At 45.7% G+C, this 17,605-nt stretch overlaps 1 protein-coding gene and 1 long non-coding RNA gene across 4 annotated transcripts in view; one reads left to right on the top strand and one right to left on the bottom strand.

The window, feature by feature from the left end:
• PIGG (phosphatidylinositol glycan anchor biosynthesis class G (EMM blood group)) overlaps nt 1-17,605 on the bottom strand; it is a 990,222-nt gene that overhangs the window by 783,166 nt on the left and 189,451 nt on the right. The gene's annotated exons all lie outside the window — the stretch shown is intronic.
• Nucleotides 15,754-17,605, top strand: part of LOC138297295 (uncharacterized) — a 170,342-nt gene continuing 168,490 nt past the window's right edge. The window contains exon 1 of the long non-coding RNA XR_011204004.1: nt 15,754-15,839. This is a non-coding gene — a long non-coding RNA (uncharacterized lncRNA). The remainder of the gene's footprint in view (nt 15,840-17,605) is intronic.

Raw genomic sequence — 17,605 nt, 5'->3', positions numbered from 1 at the left:
TTATATATATTGTTAATATTCACAAGTTTAGTACTGGTCGTATTGCTCGTCCAGTTTTGGATCGCGGAAGTATCCAGAGTAAAAGCCCATGTCCATCTGCTGTTTAGGGGCTCTGTCTATGGCCAGTTTTTGCAACAGCTCTTGTACTTCCCTGTTGGAGCTGAGACCGTTCTTTTGGGTCGAGCCTTTTTCGTTCCAGTATCACTCTGGAGATCTGTTTGTCAATTCGGTGCAATATCTGTGTCACACTATTTGTAGTATCTGTCAGAGGTAACTGAAACTTAGAAAGCTGGTCACCACAAAGGCTGATCCAGTGGCAAATGGAGGTCTCTTTGGAGAACTTTTCCTCACTCGAAGCGGTGCAATCCATCCGCAATGTCTTTGGCCAGAAGAGTTTTGGAGGGATCGGAAGAGGTAAGGGTGCTCCTCTGGCTGAACATACCACTACAATCCCCACCCACTCCAGACCAGGCACTCCATCCAGTGGTAAGACCAGAAGAAATTTGGAGGGTTTTCCCCTTCGAGGTCGCAGAGGCAAAGGAGCCTTCCGAGGAGCCAGCAATGCACTAGGTGGCACCACCGGTAAGAGATATCCCTTTTCCCCTCATGGGGTGGTAGGCAGGTTGCAGTGGTTCAGTAACAATTGGACATACATCACTGGGGACGCATAGGTTCTCCAGACTGTGATGGGATTACACATACACTTCTACGGCACACCCTGTCAACACTCACGTCCCAGACTCTTGGTGTTCTCTCAGGAAGGAACGAGAGTGGTAGACCAAGAGGCAGCAGAGCTCTTACGGAAAGGAGTCATTACCCCTTCCGTTCTTCATCCCAAGGGTTTTCTGAGCAACATCTTTTCTAATGGAAAAGAAAGACAAGGGTTACCGATTTGTAATAAATTTTAAGGAATTCAACAGGTGGGTTGTGTGCAGACATTTCAAAATGGAGGGCATTCTCCTTCTCAGAGACAAATTGTTATCTAACTCCTGGTTGGTGAGGCTCGAGCTGAATGAGGCCTACTTCACTGTCCTGATTTTTTCACCACACAGACATTTTCTTCAGAGCAAAACGGGTAGGCAGGTCTTCAAATTCACTTGCCTTCCTTTCGGTCTGCCCTCCGCACCCTGGTGCTTCAAAAAGGTACCTCCCCTGCCACGAAATGGTTTCGTGCAAGGGGGGTCAGAGTCATTGTATACCTGCACAACATCCTCTTGATGCATCAGGAGAAATCTACCTCAGTCTCCCATCTGCAGATGACAACCTCTCGCCTTCAAGCCCTAGGGTTCATTGTGAATATTCAGAAATCGGAGTTTGTTTCAGCCCAACAACTGACCTTCTTGGGCTTCAAGATCAATACAATGCAACAATCACTCCGTCTACCCCAGAGGGAGATACTGCTTATATGCTGGGAATTGCACAAAATGCTAGAGAGAAGTTTTCACAAGATATCTAGCCAGGATTGTGGGACTACTGTCCACTTCCATGCAGGTAATTTTTCTAGGCCCGCTACATTCTCAAGTGCTTCAAAGCCTGAAGGCACAACACCTCAGGAGGGGCCCAATGCACGTAGAAGAGGTCTGCCTCATGCTGGAGGCCTGAACCTAACTGCGTTGGTAACTCAACCAAATGCATGCATACATGCATGGAATGGCAGACCCATCTTTGGGTCAGCCCAGGAATTGGTTATTGAGTCCGATGTCAGTCACCAAGGATGGAAAACACGATGTGGAGATGTTACCACAGGCTGACAGTAGTCTGAAGAAAGGTGGCAATACAAATCAATTGCCTTGGACTACTCCCAGGATCCTTTGCAATATGGAGTTTAGCAGCAGACAAAGTTTTCTGTTCCATTCTCTTAAGGATGGACAACATCTCAGCGGTGCAGTATATAACTTGTTTGGGGGGGGGGTGAAGGTGAGAGAGTCGGGAGTTGGGGGTGGGGGGGTTGGTGCCTGTTCCAAGGTACTGGTTAATCTGACCAGAGACTTATAGGATCATTGTCCCTCTCTATTCTAGACTAGAGGAATATGGATTGGTGGGGTCCGTGTGAGGTGGATCTCTTTGCATTACGTCCCAACCATCAACTACCTTGTCTCTGCAATTGATGGCCGGACCCTCAAGTAGAAGCGATGGATGCCTCCCTCCAAGACTGGAGTCAGTTTCGAGGGTAAGCGTTCTCACCCTTCTCGATGATAGCCAGACTCACTGCTGAATTCTGTTCTGGAACTGTACATGGATTTTCCAATCCCACTTCCCTGGACTCCTCGTCTCCTGACGGACTCTCATGGCAACTTCCACCAGTTGGTTCAGGATGGAATTCTACTTATGGTTTGGAGGATTACAGGGGATGCTGGGAAGTCCTAGGCATTTTGACACAGTCTGCCTCTCCTATCAGAAGAGCAGTGGCCAATTCTACAGTCGAGATACGGTTGGCCTGGCGCAGGTGGTCACACTGGTGTCTGCAAATGGTTCTTGATCCATTGGAGGCAGATGTAGTGCTTATCGTAAACTTTCTATCTCAATTGGCTACTAAAGGGCTGGCATACCACACAATTTATGCATGCCGAACAGAGATCTCAGCTGGTTATGTTACGCTTCACGACTTACCAGTGGATGAACATCCTCTGGCCTATTGACTCTTGAGGGGTAGCAGTTTGGCTTTTCCACCTGAACTGCAGTATTCCTGCCTCTGGGATGTCAGTATTGTGCTGCGAATGTTAGTCTTGGCAAGATAACCAATACCTATCATATTAACAGGTAAGTTGGCAATGCTGTTATGTTTCATTTCTTGTAAGAGAGTGTCTATTGTTCGGGCATTGGAGCACACATGTGCACCCCAGAAGGGGTATCATTTATCATTTCTAGACAAACTAAATCCATTACTAGAGTGGTGCATTATCCTGCTTTTCCCCATCACACTACATTTTGTGTGGTTCGCTGTCTGAGAGCATATGAAGCCATGACCGAAGAGTATCATCCCCACAGGATGGCCCAACTCTTTATAGCCCTTAAGAAAACTTTCAGACTACTTTCAGCAACTACTATTGCACTTTGGGTGAGATGGGTTTTACAAGAAGCCGGGATTGAGGCATCTGCCACTGGGGCCTATTCAACAAGGGGCGCTTTGGCTTCGAAGACCTTCTCTGTGGGTGGCCATTCGGAAGATATTTTCAGAGCAGCAGATTTGTCGTCAGATTCTAAGTTTAAGACCTTTTACTTCAGGTCAATCTCCGCATTGCATCCCTGGTTGTCAACCAGTTTCAACTAGCATAATCTGAGTCTCCAGTTCAGACATAGATTTTAAAATATCTCAGCTATCATGAAGGAAATGTTCAATTCTATTAAGGATGCAAAGGTAAGGATTATCTCTCACAACATGATTCCCATTAATAATAATAATAACTTTTTTCGGTATGAAAAAATTCATCCATTACAATAAATATTCTCCAATACATTTGTTAAAAATAGCAATAAAACCATAAATAATAAGAACACCCATCAGGAATAAAAAACATATATAACCACATACATAGAAGCAATAAAATAGAAAATTCATACTAAAAACTCCACAGTATTACGCCAAGTAATAGCTCCCTTCAGGAATGATCCCAGCCCCTTCCACACCAATACATCTGCAACGACATAAAAGCAGGACGATATTGCACAAAACCCTTGGGCCTTAGAAGAGGTAATAAAAAACGAGTTCTGAATGGTGCATAAAAAACACAAAACAAAGTAAAATGCGTCAAGGTCTGTTGGGACACCCCATCACAGGGGCAGGGTCTAATACATTTGTCCCCATACTGACCTAACGGGAAACACAGATTACTTCTGATGATTCCCAAGCGGAAACGGGTTATGAGAGACCTTTCCCTCACATCCTTTATCTCTAAAAGATAGCGCTCAAGACCTACCCACATCTTTAGCATAATGAAATCCCTGATCGATTTTTTCCCTAAGGCCTCCCCCTCCCTCCTGTTCTTCTGGATCCTTAAACAATTCTCCTTAACCCATTTCTTGTCACAGCTAATCAGGCCTTCGGGATGATCAACCAGTTCAGGCCGCCCCAGATCACGAGCCAACTTCCTTATGTGCATCAACCAGGGAATATTCTTTGCATTATCACAAGCCAGACAATCCTTTAAAATATCCCTATTCAGAGTGGCATGTTCGTTAGTCCAGATTGAGATCCATAGCAGAAGGGGAGCCAACTGAATAGTGTCCTGCACAAACTCCAGCTCCAGTTCCAAATGGAGGCTAAAACCAGGGATATTTTGTCCAACTCCCAATAGCCTTCTACAGAACTGATTTTCTTCCACCGTGAGGGCTCGGGAGTCCCTATACCCCCAAAGTACAGCACCATACAGCAAGACAGGGAGACATTTCCGCCTATAAATTTCAAGCAAAGGCTTGATAGGTTTACTGCCTACCCTTACAGCAAAGTCAAAAGTCGCGCCAACAGCTGCATGAAAAAGCGCACCCCTTCTGGCAATACAAGGTTTCCAAGATCCTTTCTCATCAAAAATAATCCCTAGGTATGGAAACTCATGGACCCTGCTAATAATTTGATCCTCCACCCTTAGCTCCCCCACCCTACTCAAGGGTCTTCCACACACCATAAAATGAGATTTCTTAAAATTGACCTCTAAACCCAAAGCTGACATAAAGGAGGTATAAGCTCTAACTATTTCCCGGAGACCATTCATAGTACGGGCCATGAGGACTGGGTCATCCGCGTACGTCAGCACAGGGATATCAGTACCATTCACCTTTGGAACATCCCTACAATGTTTCATCAGAAAATCAGACAGTCCATTTGTATATAGAAGGAACAAAGTAGGAGCCAGAACACACCCCTGGCGCACACCCCTTGAAAGCTTAAAGGCCTCTGAGCATTCCCCTTTCGACCCCACCCTCACATTTGCAACCGTCCCAGAATGTAGATATCGGAGCAACTCTACAATATTAGGATCCAGCCCTAGCTGATTTAATCTTTCCCATAATATAGACCGGTTCACCTTATCGAAGGCACAGCTAAGATCCATAAAAGCAAGATAGAGCGTACCTTTCCTGGCCTGCGTGTATTTGCCGATCAGCATCAATAAGTTGAGACATTGATCTCGCGTGCCAAGGCCTTCCCTAAAACCATACTGGTCCCGGCTTAAGATATAATTCCCTACCATCTAGGACTCCAGGCGCCTTAAAATAATCCGTCCCAGAATCTTCGCCGAAGAGTCCAGTAGAGAAATAGGGCGGTAGGACTTAGGATCATTTCGGTCGCCCTTTTTAAACACTGGGACAATACATGCCAGTCTCCTAGAGGCAGGGGTACCCACAGTAACTGCTGCATTAAGGACATTTAAGAGAACAGGTGCCCATAACTGGGGGTTCGCTTTATACAAGTCCATAGGGATCGAATCCGGGCCCGGAGCTTTATTGCTCGCGCTACACTGTATCGCATCCATAACCTCCTGAAGCGAAAACCTAATTGCTAGGTTGGGAGCCATCTCATACTCGTTCTCCCGGTGATTTCTTAGGGGAGAACCCTCAAAAATACTACAAAAGTGAGCTACCCATGCTTCCGGGGCGATGTTACAGCCAAGGCCCTCAGATGTATCTGTTCCAAAGGAACCTCTATTTACCACTTTCCAGAACATGCCAGGATCCTTCAGAGCTATGGCACGTTCTAACTCTTCCCAGGCTTTATCTTTATGTTTTATCTTACTATCCCCCTCAAGACCCTCTTATATTTCAATCTAGCTTCTTTTACGAGGACCCAATCTCTAGGATATTTCTTAGTAGCCATCTTTGCCCTTGCAACATAGCAGGTCTTATCATACCAACCACAATTACGTTTGCTAGGTAGGCTGCCTACTGAAAAAAGGCAGTCTTTCACTGCTGCATTTACTACTGTTATTTCATTCATAACAGTCTTAGGATTAGGAGCCTCTGTCAAGAGTGTGCCCATAAATAAATGTAAATTACCCCCCACCACCCTTTCTACAACTTTTAGGGAATCCACTTGCTTCCACCCAAGCCGCCTACCTTGGTCCTTTATCTCCACTACTACCGGCCTACCTCATCCTAATTTTCGTAGGGCCCCAGGGAGTTTAAAGGATACTATAAGGGGATTAAGATCACTGAAACTCTCCCCCAGCACCTCCCCCCCAGTCACCAGGTCTTTCAGAAGTGGAGACATAAAAATATAGTCAATAGTGGATTCAGATCCTCTTCCCACATAGGTAGGGAGTTGATGAATGCCTACGGCTTCTATATCACACAAATTTAGAAGGCCCATCTTCCGGAGTCCCTTGACTAGAACCCTGCCTCTGGAGTCCTGCAGACCATCCACTAAATTATCCTTGTAGTCAAAAATAAAGGGTTTAACCACAGTGCTGAGCCTCCCCAGCTTGGCATTAAAGTCTCCAGAGACAATAGCACAGAATTCTAACCCTATCTCCTCCATTCTGTGTTTCAAAACCTGAAGAACGGAAAACAGAGCCCCAATTTGGCATTCCACATCGCATTATAAAAGTTAACCAGTAAAATATTAAAAAATTATTTGAGAAAATTACCCATACCACCAATATACCTTGGTGATTGCAGTTAATTTGAAAAGCACCCACTATCTTAGAGAGGCGAATTAGGGTAACCAAGCCACCTTTTGAGCGGCCACCAAGAGACTTCACAGCTGGAATTGCAAATCTGTTATACCCATCCCACACAGACAACCCCTCTGACCAGGTTTCCTGAAGCATGATCACATCAAAAGTAGTCACACACCTAATCCACGTCTGATCAGATAACTTAGCATCATAGCCCGCAATATTCCATGAGATAAGCTTACACTGTGGGGGCACCTCTTCCCGTATAGCCAGAGTCTTGGCGCATTGTCAGTCCACCCCTTCCAAGGATAAATTACTGTTAGAGACCGTTCTTCTGCTGGATTCCCGGTGACTATTTTGACCCGGGGGGGGAACCTACCAGAACCCGAAGATACCCCAGCACTCAATCGCATGTGGTCATAAAAATAACCCAAAGGGACCATACCAATTGCACCAGCTCTAAATACAGCAGGGCGGTAGGTAGAAAGGAGCCTTTGACTCAGGGCTGGATATCTAACATTTATAATAATACAATCTTCATCCCCCACCTTTTTTTGGGCCTAACCCATCCAATTCTTCTGGCAAACAAAATATCATTGAAATCCTTGCATGAGAAATCACAGTTCTTACTCAACCAATATCCAGCCTTACTTGTGAGTTGGGCCGTGGACTCAGTTACCCCGGGGGCAAGAGCAGGTACATTCGTCAACACCACCACATAAGGGGCACAAGCTGGGGGGAGATCCAAACAGGTCAATGCAGGCCTGGCTGTCGGGAAAATCAGATTATTATTCCCAACCAGCTGTTCGTCAGCCCCCCCCCCGTTACCACAAATTCAGGATCAGGCTGCCTACTACAGCTAGACCTATTGATAATCCTATCCGCCCTTAATATAGAAGTCGGTGCAGCCAACGCAATCTCAGCATGAGCGCCCTGTCCCCCAGAATTTCCAGAATTAACCAATAACTGAGATGATCTTCCCAGAGGCCCCAATGGCCCCTCAGCGTCCTCCGGCAGGGGCAACTCCTCACAGGAATGGGATTGCCTGGTCGGGGCCACACATCCACCTACACAGTGCTTCCCCTGACTTCCTTGCACCGATATCAAAGAAACTGCCTTTTCTATGGCCGATAATTTCGCCACAACGGGGGATAAAATCTCCTGGATCATTTCACAAAATTTTGACAATAAAATAGTAACATCACAACCCAGCTGCTGGCAAGGTGCAGGGTCACTACTTGTACCCTTAGGAAGTTCCAAGGGGAGTGTTTTCGGCTTGGGGATTGATTTCTTTAAGACTTTTTTTCCCTCGGGGGGGACTACATTTATCCAGGGGGCAGGCCGGGGGAGAAGATAATAAAAGTCTTTTGCTCCTTCTGGAAGGTCCTTGGCCACCAGAACCCTCTGTTGACTCAATTAGCTCAATTTGAGCAGGCTCCGCAGCAACCATAACAATACCTTGGTCTCCCCCAGATAAGTTTCCTCCACATCCACAACCTCACGAGGACCACTATCTAATGGGGCCAGACACCAGTCCTCCAGTTCCATGGATAACCTCCTCTCTGCCAGGTCAATCTCCTTTGTTACGACCCCGACAGCTCTTGCGAGGAAGGAGTCCAATGTGGTGGTGCCACTCCCCTGTCTACTGCCGCCACCACCCCCCCCCCCCAATGGGACCAGTTAACAGTCCTTTTTTCCTGCCCATTTAAAAAAGATTTGAATAACAAATCAAACAGAACAAATTAAAATAAAAATTTGGAATATTAAAAGCCCACTAGAACCACTAAAAAATCCCCAATATTAGTAAATGTATAAATAGTCACCCTCTACTGGAGATGAAAGAGGGATGGCCCAGCCCAGCCTCAGACGGGCGCAAAACGGACGCAAAACGGGCCCGCCCTTGGCCCGGGCTTTGCCCGCGCGCGTCCTGCGGTTGCGGGAGCGCGATTTAGTTTTTAAAGGGCTCCTGCCCAGTGACGCCGCCTCCACACTCCTCGCGCTTCCTGCGGTTGCGGGAGCGCGATTTAGTTTGTAAAGGGCTCCTGCCCAGTGACGCCGCCTCTACACTCCTCGCAATTCCCATTATCATCCACCCTAGATTCTAGAAGGTCACGACTTTATGGATAAGAATATTTACTGAGGTTCTGTGAATTCAATTGTTTATAATCTTCTTGCAATGTATTTTTACAGTGTACTGTTAACTATGTTGCATGATTTGATTGCTAAATTATTAGGATCTGTGACTTAAATGCTTTGTCCTGTTTTTCCTTATGATCAGACCAGAAACAAGGATTCTGATCAGAATACTTGGATCAGATTGTCTCTCACGAAGAAAGAGGAAGTGCTTTTCCCTGTTGCTGATTATATGGGACGGACTCTATGGTTGTTTTTGTATTGACTCTGCAGCAAAGACTCAGGATATGTAGTTTTTGAGTTTAAACAATCATTGTATAAGGCTGCTGAGTAAATTAAATGAAAGAGTTAAGCATAATCCTTGCCTCTGTGTCCTTAACAGAATTGAAACTTTTGTTAACGATAGCTAGGAAATTTTATATTGTGCTGCATCATGAGTGTTATTTCCTCCCATTCTTGATGACCATATCGATCGACGAGACTGCATTGGTTTAGTTGATCACAGTCCCTCTCCATCTTCAGACCAATCATCTCAACCCTCTTATTCTCTGTCTGGTGGTGGGCCTGTAGACATGGGGAAGTTGGTTTCCTGGCTGTCGAGACAATGATTGAGTCAACCCCGTAGAGCAGAATCTCGAAAAGCCTCCTTCCTTTACTTCAAGTTGCTTGAGAAGACGAGGGCTTGGCATGGAGGAGGGAGAAAGACTGACTCCTCTTCATTGAACTGGACTCCATATGTGTCTGCAGATTGCTTTATCAAAAAGGTTTTAAATTGTTACACTTTACAGTGGTGAAGGTCACAAAGTTTATGAATCCACCAGTCCTGGCGCTCAACGTCAAGCTACTGCCATGCTTCTACCTGTGTATTATCCCGAAGGCCAATTCCTCATCCCCACCTTCCTCCATTTGTTAGAGGAATTCCTTTTGCTCCCCATCATGTGGCTCCAGCATTGAAGGTGCCTCTAGCTCTTTCTCCACAACCCCCGCTTGGCTCCTGCGGTTTCATTGGGATTCTAAAAGTCTTCAAGAACTCAAAGTCCTACTTCTTTTGCCTCCATTTCTGCTTTGAGTTGGTCTTTTTTGCTTTTGGCCTTGCTAACTCAATGCTTATTCCATAATGAGGTTTGTCATTTACTTCGTCTTCGATGTCGATAGCTTCTTGTCCTTCGATACCCTCTCTCTCTCAATTTTTCTCGGTTGCTCTTCTGCATTGAAGTGGTCTCAGAGGTTTTGCCTCCTATTGTTTCCTTAGTCTTATTCATGGGGCTCATTTAGTGTTTGCCTTAAAGGATATGCTCTCCATGTCCCCGAAGACCCAGGGTACCTGGAAGAACCTTCTCCAACCATGTGGTCGAGTGTTAGCTGGTCCCCTGATAGAAACTCAGGATAATATTTTCACCCAACTTTGCCTTTCCCTTAGTCGCCCGCAACTTTCCTTCACTCTCCATAGTCAGTGCAGTTTTCCTATCCTTGAAGCTCCTCGGTTCTGGTTCCAAACCCAATGCCAGCAAAAACAGTCTGAAGGTGGCGACCAGGCACAGGAACTTCTGGGACACAACACATAGAGATAGGCACCTCATTAAATGGTGGTCGACGAGGCAATGCCCACAGTGAAAGTAAAGAAATAACAACCATTTACAATGCACTAGGGTCTCGCATTTGTCGGAGTTACAGCTGTTGTAAACTCCCAACCGGATTTTTCCTGCATCAAAAGACAAAAACAGCGCTATCGCGCAGTACAGTTAACACAAAGTGCAATTATGAACTTAACGGCAAAAGTGCGGCAAAAGTGCAATTAACGAAGCGCTCGACTTCTGCACAGCGAGATCGCGCTCCAAAAAACAGAGAAAAAGTAGTCCACAACCACAGCGAGCCTCGCATGTTTTCAGTACTTGGTCGCTGCACTCGAGGAGGGCTAACCACGGAAAAGGCATGACGTATGCGTGCCTTCGACTAATCAAAAGAAGCGGATTGTAACAGGCAAGCCAACTTGCCAATGAAAGACACTGATGTGGTGTCGACGGGGCTCCGAGCCCTTTTCTGATACCTAAAGCGTCTCACTAGCGATACGCATGCGCGAGCGCATGCGACGCAGGCTTGACCCTAAAAAAGGGAGAAAGAAAATTCAGGACCAAACCACTAGATGTCAGAATAATGCACAATATGCCAATCCAGAAAAGATTAATGTTGCAAAAGCTTTCTTACACTTTTCAGTTTACTGGCCTGGACCTACAGGCACTGTCTAAGCTGCAAACCACTAATGATTCAGAGTTTTCACATAGGGATAAGTTTGTTAATAATAAGTAGCTATAAGAGACGTGTACTCAAGATTGTGTGGCACTAAATGAAAATACTGAAAATAAATCAGATGAAAGTCTAATGAAAGTGAGTTTTACCTGCAGAAAAAAGTAAGGTTTGCTAACTGGTGCAGAACGTCATATGGTTAGTCACACTGCAAACCCCCTAAGGAATTTAGTTGTGGTGATTAATGAGAAGGCAGTATAAAAATAGGCTGCGAGAGAGGGTATGACAAGTCTAGATGACTTGAACATCTGTAGAGGTTACTCAAAGAGTTAAAGAAGGCAGGCAAATACTATTAAAAAGTCTCTAATGTAAGGTACAGTGATATTGCTTTGTAAATGAGGAAAGAACTATATTAAAGTTGTAGGTGCAAAACATTTCTATAATAAACACAAATAATCACAGTCGGTACTAGATGGAGTGACTAAAAGTTAACACTACCATGCTTATGTTCTGGTGGAAGACATTGTTACCGCAAACACAACCCTGTATGGAGTAGTACCATAATGGCTTCATCCAGTCTCCCATCTATAAGCAAGAGGTAGCTAATTGTTCACGCAATGCCAATCAGGATTGCTATTTTGGGATTCAAGTGATGTTTCACAGCGTTCATTGAATTTCAACAGCAGGCTAAACTGCTCAAAATGGTTCAATCAGTGTACAGTTCTGCAACAGGTGTCAAATATAACGGCGCCTTTTCTTGAGAATAATAAGCCTCTGTCCAATTGTCATCTTTTCAGTAAGGTTGCGATCAGCACTGCTACTGAGCCCCTTTGACCAGCTCAAATGTCACGGTCATAGAAGCATCACAATCTAGTTTCTCTGCTTATCTGCACTCGCCAAAATGGTACAGACGGGATCCCCTCACATTGCTGACCGAGATTTCTGTCAGCAAAGGATATTTCCTGCCAATGCAAGTGCTGCATATGACTGCATTAACTTCCTGCTTCCATTAATTATATCCAGGTCTTCGATCTTCCTCATTTGTATCTCAGCCTCCTGCAGCAGTTTCTACGTTTGCCTAATACACAGAGGAGGATAGTTACAACATAATTTTACTTAAAATCTTTGAAAAGCCTTATTCGTTCTTGACTATTTAGCTAACATTGTGCCACCTACTCTTCGTCATTGTAAGCAGCCAAGTCAAAAAAGTTGTTTTTAACTTACGTTTTGCTTTGGAGGAGTTGCCACCGGGAGGCCAAAGAGTAGGAGCCCTTTAAATTTCATTTTGCGCTCCCGCTGCCGCGGGACGATCGTTTTGCCTTGCAGGAGGTGCCGCCGGCTACTCGGTCCAAATTTTTTGGACCGAATGTATTTAAATAAAATAAAAATAAAAACTTACAAGTGCAAACAAAACACTCATCCTAAAATAAAACCATGAAGGACGTCCAGAACATTCTTTACCAGTCTCTGTTTTCATGTTTTTTTTTTTGTTTGCTCACCATTTCTTTCCTCTGACCTTGGTATTTTGTAGCAGTGCAGATTTTCGTCTCCCCATCAGAATCCTAGCACATGGCAAACACCATTCTGATGGTATAAGCAAACGCAAATGAACTTCTGCCCTACCTTAGTAAACTTCCCTACTCTACCCAAGTACTCTACTTTCACATAGTCAAACTCACCACTCTGTGCCAATAGCAGATCTTTTCTAGAATGTAACTTGTGTAAAACGAATAGAAACACACACTGAAATTCTGTTGAAAAATATTTAAGTGTATACTTTCGGCATACGGTAATCACATGTGTGGGAGCAAAAGGGTACCAGTAAAATTGAGACACCCCAAAATTTACCTCTGTCCGATTTCCCACATTTGACTGCATCAGAGACCGATAAACCACTATTTCATGAAGCAATCTGTCCCTGCATTAAGACAACCGCCCCCCCCCCCCGCCCGAACATCAAAAATCAGAAATGCAACTCATTACATAATAGGATTTACTAAACAGACCTACTCATAAATGAGTTATAGATCAATGGAAAATGAAAGGATTTTATTACAGAAATTGAAAACAAGCAGCAAAAAAAAAATCAATGCCATGAAGGTACTCAAATGCAGATTTATAAAAAGTATGTAAAAATCTGAAATTATTCTAAGTCCCAAATGGGCCGCAAAATCCCGAAAAAGTCTGCAACATCCCTGGTAGAATAGAAAAGTCCTCTAGCCCACACCCAAAAATGTGAGGGCTTTTATACATAAGAAATTACAAAATACATAGTCTTATTAATGTAGTGTGAGCAAATATCTCATTTCATCAGCAAATCAGAGCACATGAAAAATGTCACGTGGTCCTAATACCCAAGCACAAACCCACCCCCTACATGAATAATTATTGAGTACCCTCTGTACTAATGTTGTACAGAGATGCTGGAACATAACTAAGTACAGTAACAATAACGTTATGTGAATGAATATAATACAGTGGATCAATGGAAAAAAAACTTGTGAATGTTGCAAATCATGGCAAAACAGGGGAAAGTTAACTGAAAACAGGATACAAAACTGCGGAAATAAACCAATACATTTAAGCTTGACTGTGCGCTGCAAGGTGGGTGGGGGAAAGAGTGGGGGGAAAAGAGCAGGATAATTGACAGAGATGACACGCTACAATGCGAACTATTTAACATACTCTAAAAAATGCAATTCTACATATCATAAAAAACGTGCTTCAAAAGCAATTGTACTATATCGGTGTATACATGTTAAATTGTGAAATGCATTTGGCCATGGTCAATAACACACAAAAATAATCACATACAATTCTCCTATAAATGAATCATTTATGCCTCCCAACATGCCCAATGCCACCATAAGACTATATCTATTACGGAAGAGTGTACCTTTCATAAGTATTTTATAAGGGGGGCATCGGTTGGCACAGCCGAAAATGGCCTTCACCCTTAAATTCAGTCCTCAGACCTGCCATCGGGCCCAGATTCGGTGCACACTTAGATGGTCGGAGGCCACAGTTTGTCAGCCATGCCCGAGAACAAGGACGAGGTCTCCATGGAGAGAGGGGTAGGTGTGCAGTCCCAACAGAACATCACATCAGTAAAGCTGTCAGAGAAGCGAGACGGACAGGCCTGGCGTAGCCTAGGGACCAGACTCACACTGGGGATGAGGCATGAAAGAAGAAGTTCCACAAGTGAGGCCTAACTAGGCTGGTAACGCAGAGCTCTTAAGTGGTGGTCGACGGGGAGTAATCACGGACGGTGCCCAGAGCCCGCCAGGGAACTCAGGCGGACAGCAGGCCAAGACAGTTCAATGAGACAGTGACACTCCGTGATCCCTGGGGAGAATACTAGTGATTATCTTTGCCACTGGAGCCCTGACTGAGCCTAGCAGGACCTGAGAGATTAGCGTTAAGGCATCATTCATTCTACAGTACGGCAGCAGTAAGCAGACAGTCCAAAGCTAGTCTTGCAGACAACTTCGGGAGGTAGGCAGTAGTGGGTACTCCCTGGCTACATGTGTAACTCACTTGGGAGAGGTACAGAGACTTGGTACCACTCAGGATGTCGCAGACACAATCATTGCGTGGCAGGACCTGCTCCTCTCTCCTGCTTCCACTGCACACACACTTCTAAGTGGGCCATGCTAAAGTCATGAAGCAGACACTGCATTGGGGTGGGCAAATGTGCCTTTATGTGCAATAAATCTCAAGAGGGCACGCTGGACTCGCTGAAGGAGTGGCCAGCTATATAAATCTCCTCGCTGATGGAACTCACACCAATGGAGGTGCTAAAGGCAGTACAAGAGGCATAAACTAATGAGCACAAGGGGGACAGGATGGACATCGACATTGCTCTGCTCACAGCAAACCTCCAAAAAGTGAACAGAGGGGTGAAATGAACAGTCAATTGCAAAAACAAAATCAGAGGTCAAGCAGGTAAAAGAAAAAGTGTAAACGATTCAAATGGAAAACAAAACAATACAAGCCCGTCTAGAGAACGCTGAAGGGAATTCCAAGGGAAACAACATTAAACTTGGTGCTGCCAAAAGGAGCAGAGTGCATCAAGTACGAATCTCTTCAAGTAAGAATAAGTCACCACAGTGCTCCAGCTGAATGGACCATGTTAGCCTGACAACACATTGTGTGTTGGGACTTCGGGCGTTTTATCTTCACAACACAAGTGTGTGGTGTGGGGAGGGAACTTAGGTTTTTCGATGGTTTTAATTCTTGCCCAGGGTCACTGACCCTGCTCCTGGAGCAGACTGTGGTTTAGCGAGGCTGGAGCCACGCACCCAGAGTTAGGATTGCGCAGGTCATTTCCATGGGGCCTTGGTAGTAGAATTATGTAGTTTCCTGGGTGTGATATAAAGTCTATTTGAATTTCGTATGCAACGGGCCATTAGGTGTTTGGACCACTAGGTGGCACTGCTCCACAAGTCTACTTTTTGTAAACACTAGGCTAATCAGGAGTTATTCCAGGCATTGGTTAATTGTGAGCTGCTTTCGTCTCCTATGTTTTTCTGATCTTCTCTTAAATTTGTGGAATGCACATCATTCTTCAGCCAGACGGGACGAGGTGAGTATTAGCTGATGTCACGCCTTTTACCACTTGAGGTGGGAGCGGTAAGAAAAGGAGGGTCTATGGGTTCTGCACACTAAATGCAATCGGTATTTTAAATAATCGTTCAACAGCCAACCCTCTCCCCCGTGTGGCATGTGCATTTCATTAGATGCATTTAATTGTTCCATTTATATCCCAAGGTACTGTGGCGAGCAAGGTAGAGACGACCCTTCAAGGGCCACACAGCTTCCAAGCACCCACGGTTTGAGGATTAGAATCGAAGGGTAAATCATGGCGATGGGATTCAGATTACTGGCTGCTGGCACCTCTAGGCCTGGCGGGATCAGGCGCCTGCATTAAGACCGTAACTTGCCGGTCAGACTCAGGTGTGTGTGTTAGTGTAACGGATGTTCAGATTCATTCGGTTGTTAACTGGGCATATTTCTCCCCATTCTTCCAAGGTTGTGCAGACATACGCTACGGTGAATCTTGCTCGGCAGCGGGGGCACTAGACCCCTTGAGCGGTATTACCTAAGGAGTGAGTGTTGAGGCCCCTCTGTGGGGAGGTGAGTATAAAATATACTATTAGGCAAGATACCTCTGGACGAGCTTTGGCAACCAGCGAGGGAGAATCATGTTCCCAAAACTCGCGGCATTGTCAAGGGAGTGCAGGGCAAAGCTACAAAACAAGTGGCACAGGAGGGTCACAAGAGCAAGTTTGATTTCACACCCATTGTTTTCCTCTCCAGGAACCAAAACAGTCTGAGGTTTGCGCCACCGGATCACAGTCATGGACAGCCAGGGAACGCCCTCCCTTTTCTACCAGATGACATCGGTGGTTGAGTTCCAGCCTAGAACATCACAGGATGGGGCCTGGGCGGCATTCATGGACATGGCCTGAGCAAAAGGTCTGGATTGGGCAATGGGCATCATGAATGCTCAGGAGACTGAGGACTACAGTGTTGAGCAAGATAGTCCCAGTGGGCAGTAGCCCATTGAAACGGACAGAGCCAGCAAAGGCTAAGAGAGCCCATAGGCCACCCACCAACAGCCTCCAAACTAAAGCCACACCACCTGCAAAACAGCCAAGGGTAGCAACGTTGGTAACAACGCAGCCTCAGCAAACTATGAAAACTTGGACAGAATGGGTAAGCTGTTGGAGGCAATGATTAATGTTACAGTGGATTTCAAAGCCCTGGTATGCCGCTCCTGCACGCATCAACAAGGTGCACCGTCCATTATGGGGAAGGGTGGGCCTCTGATAGAAGGGGTTTGAGTAAACGTGGTAGGAGGGGGGCTGGGGGACAACAAGTAAGCGGCCAAGCCAAATAAACTATCACCCCTGGCTACCACGGCTGCAGCTCCGCAGCCCCTGACCACACCATGACCCACACACCGGGCCGCTTCCAACAGTGGCACAGCCAGTAGGCCACTTCACTTGGCCCCCAGCTTTCCGTGCCGGTGGATAATATCCCACCTCCGCAGGCGGCAGAGGTATCCAGCGCACAGGAATTGGGGGAAGGGCCCACTGACTTAGGAAAGACTGGCACTATTGGCTCAGGGCCCCCTCCCACACAGAGCCATGCTGGCGATGGAATATCCCCGGCTAAGGCCATGACCCCTTGATAACAATCGCCCTCCTAGTACTTGGGTGCTGCTCCTTGGTCTGGCAAGTACCGTTAGCGGCTAAGGAAGGGGATATGGAGGCTTGAATTCATAGACATCCTTACACATTTGATGCATGGTAAAGACGGAATGGGCACTAGGCGCATGGGTGGTAAGTAAGAGGACAAGCAGGGGAGATATCAGGCTTGGCCAGAGAAGACTACTGAAAACTGTCTGGAAGCGTTTTCCATCCTTTAAAAGTTGTGATTGAGAAATTTCCAGAACAGGGTCAAGATTTATTTCAGTACTCGCATTCAACCCGCAAGGAGGCCAACAGAACAGGGGGCATCGGTTGGTTTCTTTATGAGAGAGTTCAGGGAAAAAAACTTGCACGTGCTCCGAGCTGGGCTGGGATCAAAAGGAGGTACAGCTCTGGATGGAATAT

This window comes from Pleurodeles waltl, chromosome 1_2 (assembly GCF_031143425.1).
Source record: "Pleurodeles waltl isolate 20211129_DDA chromosome 1_2, aPleWal1.hap1.20221129, whole genome shotgun sequence".
Taxonomy (NCBI): domain Eukaryota; kingdom Metazoa; phylum Chordata; class Amphibia; order Caudata; family Salamandridae; genus Pleurodeles; species Pleurodeles waltl.
Note: the sequence above shows the minus strand (reverse complement) of the source record. Positions and strands in the feature narration are given on the sequence as shown.